This window comes from Drosophila suzukii, chromosome 3 (genome assembly GCF_043229965.1).
Source record: "Drosophila suzukii chromosome 3, CBGP_Dsuzu_IsoJpt1.0, whole genome shotgun sequence".
Lineage (NCBI taxonomy): Eukaryota > Metazoa > Arthropoda > Insecta > Diptera > Drosophilidae > Drosophila > Drosophila suzukii.
Window position 1 is genome coordinate 40,019,804 of NC_092082.1, and position 8,059 is coordinate 40,027,862.

At 45.9% G+C, this 8,059-nt stretch overlaps 1 long non-coding RNA gene across 1 annotated transcript; it reads right to left on the minus strand.

Moving 5' to 3' along the window:
• Positions 1–6,316: 6,316 nt before the first annotated feature.
• Positions 6,317–7,821, minus strand: LOC118878663 (uncharacterized). The gene is made up of 4 exons (XR_005015195.3): positions 7,539–7,821; positions 6,789–7,340; positions 6,526–6,735; positions 6,317–6,464 (listed from the first exon to the last, which is right to left on the minus strand). It is a non-coding gene; the product is annotated as an uncharacterized lncRNA (long non-coding RNA).
• Positions 7,822–8,059: the final 238 nt, after the last annotated feature.

Here is an 8,059-nt window from a genome sequence, read left to right on the forward strand (position 1 = left end):
CTCGCTATTACTCTCTGTATATACACTGGTACATTTAGGTTGCTCAGTGCATTTAGTGTGTGGTGCCAGCTAGCGGAGTTGAAAGCGTTTTTTACATCCAACGTTGCCGCTATACAGTACTGCTTAGTGCCGTACAACCACCTTTTCCCCTAAATGGTTTTATCTGCGATTTCACACAGTTTACCGACGGCGTCGATGGTAGATAGCCCCTTCCGAAAACCATACTGCATCTCTGAGAGGCCGTTGGTTTCGACAAGGGCACCTTCTAGCCGGGAGTGGATTATTCTTTCGAGAATTTTACCCACCGTGTCCTGCATGCAGAGAGGTCTATACGAAGAAGGCTCCTCCGCGGGTTTTTCCCCCTTTGGTATGAGTACCAGCCGCTGTGTTTTCCAGCGGCTAGGGAACACACCTTCCGTTAGGCATACATTATACATGTCAACGTACTCTTTAGTATTTGCTTTTATGGCAATTTTGAGAACATTGTTCGGGATTCCATCTGGTCCCGGTGCCTTGTCGTCCAGTATTGTCTTCAATACCTGGAGGACTTCTTCGGCACTTGTGAGCTTTATGCTCGCCCTGTTCACGATCAGTGGGGTTCGCGCAATACCTTCTTGCTCTGGGAATAGTGTTTCCACTATCCTTTTTAGACTGACTGGGCATGTCGGTGATGGCCGACTAAATACCCGCAGCCGTTTTGTGACGAGTTTATATGCGAAGTCCCATGGGTTGGAGTCTATTTCTTCGCATATATTGTTAAAGCACCTGCGTTTGCTCTCTTTTATAGTTTTTCCAGGGCTCGTCTTTTTCTCCTGAAATAAATTTAAAGTGCCTTAAATTTGGGCCTTCCTCTTGAGCGTTGATATGCGCGTCTTGCCCTGTGGTAGTCTTTCCTGGCTTCCGCAATGGATTGGTTCCACCGGTATGCAGGTCTTCTTCTTGATGGGATTTTTCTCTGCATAGATGCATCACAGGCTACCTTGGTGTATTCTGCGGCTGAGCCGCTTGTGAAGAGGTCCTTGAACAACCATCTGTACCATCTCCACGTCTAGCGTTTCTATTTTGTACCCTGGCACGGTCTTAGGAACTCATGGTGGGCCAATTCTAGAATTTATCGTGCAGATTATTTCTGCATGGTCACTACCCGTGTAGGTGTCACTAACCTCCCAGCTGGAGCCCGAGGCCAATCCAGCGTTCACAAATGTGAGGTCAATGATAGAACAGGTTGCCGGCTCTTGAAAAAGTCGGTTATGTTCCAGAGTTCAGCAGCACTAGGTCCCCTCGCGTTGGTTCGGGGGGAGCCCCATTCCGTAGCCCAGGCATTAAAGTCCCCGGCAATTACGGTGGGGCGATTTTCCCGGGCGTCTTCTGCAATCTCTTCGAGCGCAGATATTGCCTGGGGAAGGCTAAGGCTTGACGGCAGGTAACAACTATAGAAAGCTATACCATTCACATGGGTCCTAGCGAAGCAATTTCAGCATTTTTTCTTGCTAATCTGTCGCCTTGAATTACCGCAGCTCCATATTGCCGATTTATTGCTATTATTTGTTACCCATTCTCCGGAATTTTTATTCCTGTATTGCTGGCTTATGAGTGTCATGTCTACGTTTTTCTCGATGACACTTTGCCTAACCCTTGCATAGCCCTCCTGAAGTACGGGCATTTCCCACTCATTGTTGGGTGATCTCAATCTTTCTCCTTTTTGCGTTTGCATAGCATACAGCAGGCCTTTGCTTTGCAGCCTCTGGCTTGGTGCTCCTTTGTTCCACATCGAACTGTGATTGAACGCACATAAGATGTCCGTTTTGTCGGTGGTCTCATCGATGTCTTTTACCTCGATCAGCATTGTCTCAGTCAGCGCTCTGACGTCAACATTGTTGCCCAGGACAGCCTTCATTGTGGTCTGAAGCTCTATGGTTTTAGGGTCAGAGACCTTGTTTAGAATGACTAGGAGTTCCCCCTTAGCTGTGCGCCTAACGGTCTGTACTGCTTGTCCTAGCTCCTTAAGCTACCTTAACCTTTTTAAGGATGTCGGCATAGGACCCTCCAGCGGATGCTGCGATGACTTGGGCTTCCTTACCTTCTGGCTTCTTCCCAGGTTTTTGGGGCTTGCTGGTGCTCACTGTCCCAGCATGTTTCCCTTTATTTACACCTTGACTGGCATCAATTGCCGGTGCCTTATGCATCGCCTTTTTCGCTGGTACCGCTAACGTCATCCCAGTTTCTTGACCAGCAGGTTTTTTAAGCTATCTCCTTAGCTTTTTCCTGTTCTTCGACTATGCGTTGCACAGCCGACAGGACTTCCCACTGGAGATAGTCAATTTCATCGACTATATCCCTCATGGGGTTTGTAATGGAACGCTTTCCTTCCATTAGCTTATTCAGCTCCCTGGCCTTCGATCCCAGGCCAGTCAGCTGTTTCAGCATATACCCCTGCTCCTCATCAGCAGCTTTTGGGCTGCTTTTTTCTCCTGCTGGGGGTGCCAGGCTGCCTGCCACTGCACTCCACCCTTTTTTCTGGCGATTTCGCCATTACACTGCTTTTTTAAACGGGTCAGCTCCCGAGTTGGCCCAGTCAGGTAGACTGGACAAAGGCGTGTGGAAGCCGTCGGCAATAGCCGGCGCCGTGTTGTGCCCCCGATCCCCTGCCCGCCATTTCCCCGCCTGGGGAGTTCAGTGGTACTGCAGGAAGCTTGGATCTTTACCCGCAGTATCCTGCTGTTCTTCGATCGGACTTTACTATTTTTATAAATTATTTAATGAAAGTAATAAATCTTAGTAATAAGGTTAATTTTTTTCTATTTTCTAATTTTTAAAAGAGCCGCCCAAAATTCGCTACGTGCTGCGGCACGCACTTATGTGCTTGGCCTGCACCCTCTCCGAAGCTTGCTGCTATAGCACCCGCAGCACACTACGATCAGCTGGTCGCGCAAGCACTTTCCACCACTGATTTAGTGTTTGCGAAAATAGAAAGGGCGAGTGAAAAAATTTGCCAACTGCTAAACAAACATCGAGTGGAAAGTATAAGAGGCAGAGATGCCTCCCCTCCCTCACCTACGACCGGCCCCTGCCTGGCCGCCAAACCTGTTGGGGGATAGATCCCCAAGCTGCTCCTGGATGTCGTCCACGGCCTCCCATCTGCACTTCTGGCTTTATGTTGAAAACTTTAAGGAATAAACGGAGAGATTTTAGAACGCGTCCGCACTATCTGCTTTCACAACTCTCTCTCTGCGCGAGTGTGTGTGTGATTGCAAGGGAGGATGGGAGAAAACGAGGGCCGAGGCCACTGTTGTGAGCAGCTACATGCGAGGTGTAAGCTCGATGTACCACCTGTGTGCCGTCAGAATTTCGAGTGCCTTCAGGAAGATCTCGGACGACGCTGCGCTTGTCATCGCAGGCCAAGTTCCCCTGTGTGAACTGGTGCGGGAGGCCAAGGAGATACGCGCGGCTCTAGCAGGCGAACAGGCGGACCACAGTACCAAGACCGAGGTGAAGAGAAGGGCCAGGATGCAGAGCGTCGACAACTGGCAGGCAGCCTGGTACAACTCCAGCAAGGGTCGCTGGACGCACCAGCTCATCCCCAGCATAGAGCCATGGGTAAATAGGAAGCACGACCAGGTAGATTTTTACCTCACGCAGGCGCTGAGTGGACACGGCTGCTTCCGAAGCTTCCTTAAGCGCATCGGGCACGACACGGAGGACGGTTGCCCAGAGTGCGGCAGTGGCATTGTCGAGGACGCTCAGCATGTCCTTTTTGAATGTCGCCGCTTTGGCTATGACCGCCAGATACTCATGGAGACCACCGGGGCAAGAGTTCGGCCAGAAACTTTTGTGCCCCTCATGCTGCTGAAGGAGGCGAATTGGGAAGCGACGGCAGCCTACGCAGCGAGTGTACTGCGAACGCTGCGTCGCACCGATAACGAGAGGAGAGAAGCTAAGGTGGCTACCATTGCGCGAAGCAATACCTTGCGGTGATACCGCGCAACCACGGCCCCCTACTCCTGTTCTTGTACTTACTTTTTTCTCTGTATATAGTTGTAGGGAATAAATGAATATTAAAAAAAAACGAGACCAGAGCCCTGTGTAGGATTCTCCTCAACACCAGAGGACCGAAGCAAGAAAAAAGGAAGCTGCTTGCGAGTGTCACCACATGGCACTTGCTATACGCAGCAGCGGTGTGGTCAGACGCGGCTGAGGTAAAAACCTATCGCCTGAGCGCCTGTAGGGTTGCGAGCGCCGTTAGGACGGTATCGGACGACGCAACTCTTGTCATTCAGAGCCAGAGACAGAATAATGTAAAGGTGAAAAAGCTGGTGGTAACACTCCACAAAAGGACGCTGGACCAACAGACTTATTCCAGACAGCAGGCACTGGATAGGACGTAGTCACACTACTACTACACACTACTACTAGGGGATAACTACTTTATAAAAATGAATCAAAATATCTAGTATCTTAGTAAGTTATATCCTTTAAAATAACAATTCGATTGCTTCGACTCTCAGCACTTAAATCGGTATTGATCATCCTGATAAAGAATATATATAATTTCTAGTGTCGGAAACGAGTTTAATTTACCCTTTTACTTTACAAGTAATGGGTAACAGTATTTTCCCATATTTATTTAAAATATATTTTAATGTGTTATGTATTCGTCGCTGTGGTACCAAGGTTAGAAAACAGTTATGAAGTGCAATGAATGTTATTTATAAATGTTCTGTAAGCTAAAAAGATGAAAAGAAAGGAATGGGACTAGGTGAGTATATGGGAAAAAAATGGCCACCGCCCACTTACTAAATAGCATATTAAAGGCCCCCGCCCTTCATTAATGTATGCGGGTCCAAGGACAATTAGCATAATCCATAAATTTGTTGAGTTTTAAGTTGGAATCAGCTGGAAGTAAACCGATATTGGGACAGACAGGCTATCGATAGCGTTGGCAGGGTTACCCCAATGACGGAGGCTCCCCCAATTTGTTGGCCATTGGGAGATCTAGCTATTTAAATGAATCAGCCAATCAGTCAGGCGGAAGCCCGAAATAAGTGTTTGTGCCTAAAACGGAAGAAAAGTGAGTGATGGAGAACTGAGTGGTTAGGTGTGGTAGTTTATTCCTTTAACTATGAATAATACTCCGTAGGGCAACCGGCGTCCCAACACAAAGAACCCCAGGATATTTAATTGGCTGCAGGCATCCCGTGTCCGTTTGACCCGCTTGGAAAAATTGGAAATACTTGGACACCCTATTGTCGCTTCCTCAGTCGCCGCCGACGCCAGCTAAAATTTCCCGGTGAGTCCAGACTACTACGTCCACATCAGCTTGGGCTCAGAAACAGTATAGCGGGTTACGCGTTACCGTTACTCGTAGAGTAAAAGGGTATACAAAATTCGTCGGAAAGTATGTAACAGGTAGAAGCAAGCGTTACCGACCCCATAAAGTATATATATTTTTGATCAGATCGAGATCACTAGGCGAGTCGCTCTAGCCATGTCCGTCTGTCGAGATCTCGGAAACTATAAAAGCTAGGCTATTGGGATTTGGCATGCAGATTCCTGAGCTTCTTGCGCAGCGTAAGTTTTAGCAGGGTGCCGCACCCACTCTAACGCCCACAAACCGCCCAAAACTGTGGCTTCTACAATTTTGAAGCTAGAATAAACATTTTAACTGAATTGTATTGCTCTCATCAATACCTATCGATTGACCCAAAAAAAGTTTTGCCACGCCCACTTTAACGCTCACAAGCCGCCCACAAACATAAAAAAATCTTTAATATGAACGCGGAAATCTCAAAAACTATAGAAGATAGAGAATTGGATTTCTGATTTCGGTTTCGTAGCCTTGTACATGTTTGTTACGCGAAGATGCCACGCCCACTTTAACGCCCACAAGCCGCCTAAATCTGTGGTGCCCACAATTTTTATGCTAGATAAAAAATTTTAAATGAAATGTATTAGTCTTTTTAAGACCTATCGATTGATCCAAAAAAAGTTTGCCACGCCCACTCTAACGCCCACAAACCGCCTTAGCCTGTGGAGCCCACAATTTTCATGCTAGAAAAAATGTTAACTGAAAAGTAGTAGTCTCGTCAATACCTATCGCTTGACCGCAAAAAAAGATTGCCACGCCCACTCTAACGACCATAACGCCTAAATCTGCCTACCGCCCACATAACCATATATTGAGATTTCATTCTCGCTATGCTGCTTGCATATCTCCATTTCCCTTTGGTCCCTTTAGGTGAGCAACGGGTATCTGATAGTCGAGGTAATAGACTTTACCGTTCTCCCTTGCTTGACATATTTTCTTATACTAGTGCGAATATAATTTTTTTTATTTTTAGGAAATTTGAAATAAATTTAAGGAAGGGAATACAAACTTCGGTTTGCCACAGTTAACTTCCTTTCTTGTTTTATTTGTAAATTTATCCGGAATTAGAACCGAGAACCTTGTTGTCCTCGTCGTTAGCCTGTAAGAAAGGTCGCGATTGTAAGTTTTCAGTGGTATAGTTTACAGCGCATATTACTTACTTTTCCCCTGGAGCTCCTCAGGATTAGGTGACCCTATTCGCGCATCGCGGGTATCCCTTGTTGTGAACCGTGTTTTTATACGAGCTCGACCATTGCATTAATGGTAAAGCATTTTATTTCGCGGCGCCTGTAGCCTTTTCCAGTGGAAAACGTATTCTCTGCTTTGACCGCGTAAAATTGAAGACGGCGGCCAAGTTTTGGTCTTGAAGACTAAAGACAGATAAATTAGCTATGAGGAGTACCAATGTAAAGAGTATACTTACCGTGTTATTTAAAAGTCTGTAATAACCGAAATGTGTGAGTGAGCTGTCCCTGTTGGGAAGATGGGGCGGCCGTAGACCGCCAAAAGTGATTTCGACCGTGGATGATGGGTGGCTGGGTGGTACTCTGCCCTCAGAAATTCCGGAGCTGGTAGGTGCTGTCCCGGTCGAAAATAGAGCAGTTCCGTAACATTATGGCGCCCAAGTTAAAAAAATATAAAATATCGAGGAGATGGCGTCTCGCAAAATTCCTTTTTTGTTCCCCTCTTGAAGCCCCCTTCACCGATGCATTGCAGGGCAACGGAAAGTTTCGTGCAACTGCATCGGATATGGGGTGGTCTGGGGGTGGGGTAGTAAGAAGGCAGGAACCCGAGCATGACAGGAAGCGCTGCCGGGTCTGGACCACCACGGATATCGGTCGGATTGCCCAGGACTCCGAAATTCCGGTTGCGAGAAAACCTGGATCAGGAGTTTGGCCTCAGTACCGACCCTCCTCCGCGGGTGGAATTTGAAGAGCTTGACCGCGGAGTCCGGTTTCAAGCACCGTATGTGGAACTTTGAAAATATGAAAATAAGAATCACGTATTTTTCTTGGGATATTATCACAAATCAAAATGATAATATATTTCTTCCTGTTGGCTCAATTTTTCATAATTTTTTTATAAGGAAAAAATTAACTCAAACACCAATTTTTAAAATTTTTAAACATTGACTAGAAGGAAAGAACGGAAATATATTGTGCATTACTTATACCTTGAAAGTCAGTTTAATGACGTTGTAAGCCAGTTTTGAATTTAGGAGAAAACGTGTCTGAATGGGAAGGAGTTGGCAACCATTCTTGTTAAAAATTGGTATTCATCTGCGGGAATCTATAAAATCAATAAACTATAAAATTAAATTGCAAATTTTAAACGGTTCTCCTGGGATTTCAGATGGTAAAATGAATTGTACGTATATCTTTTATTTAAGAGTCTGATATTTTTGATTATATTCTGCTAGCTGCATGTTATGAGATAGTGTCTGGGATTTGGGGTGATGATAATCCCATAAAATGATAAACGTTTAGTAACCCACTGTTAGGAAAAGATCAAAAATATATCAAAATATATTAGAGGATGTCATTAAAGAGGGGAGAGGGGGGAGGTCAGAACCAGTTTAAAAATTGTGTACATTGTTTAGAAGAAAAAAGGGAAAATCATAATGAATGTGCATTATAGGTAGCTGGGGCAACCATTTGAAAAGTCAAATCTGTTACAGTGGTGGGTGTGGCTTAG